The sequence below is a fragment of the Otolemur garnettii genome, unplaced genomic scaffold, assembly GCF_000181295.1.
Source record: "Otolemur garnettii isolate 467f Iridium unplaced genomic scaffold, OtoGar3 scaffold00046, whole genome shotgun sequence".
In the NCBI taxonomy this organism is placed as follows: Eukaryota; Metazoa; Chordata; class Mammalia; order Primates; family Galagidae; genus Otolemur; species Otolemur garnettii.
In genome coordinates, this window is record NW_003852441.1 from 3272764 (window position 1) to 3273189 (window position 426).

The window sequence follows — 426 nt, forward strand, 5'->3', positions numbered from 1 at the left end:
CGGTACCACCAGTAGGCGGAGGAGTCATGGTGTTACTGGTCTTGGTGCGCCCCCTAGTGCTGACATGGCTGCAGTGACCAAGACTTAGCAAGGCTCAAATCCCTCTGACTACCAAAAAGAATGGGGACAGATGCCCAGACTGCAAAAATGAGAATAAATACCCAACTCTTTAAAGGCCAGACACCAACAGACATCCCCAAGCATCAAGAACATCCAAGAAAACACGATCTCACCAAATGAACTAACTAAGACACCACTGACCAATCCCAGGGTGATGGAGATGAGTATCTTGGTATACCTTAAGGTTATAAAGATATTATCTTGGACGGTGCGTGTGGCTCAGTGAGTAGGAGGCTGGCCCTATATACCGAGGGTGGCGAGTAAAGCCGGCCCTGGCCAAACTGCAAAAACAACAAAAAAATAGCC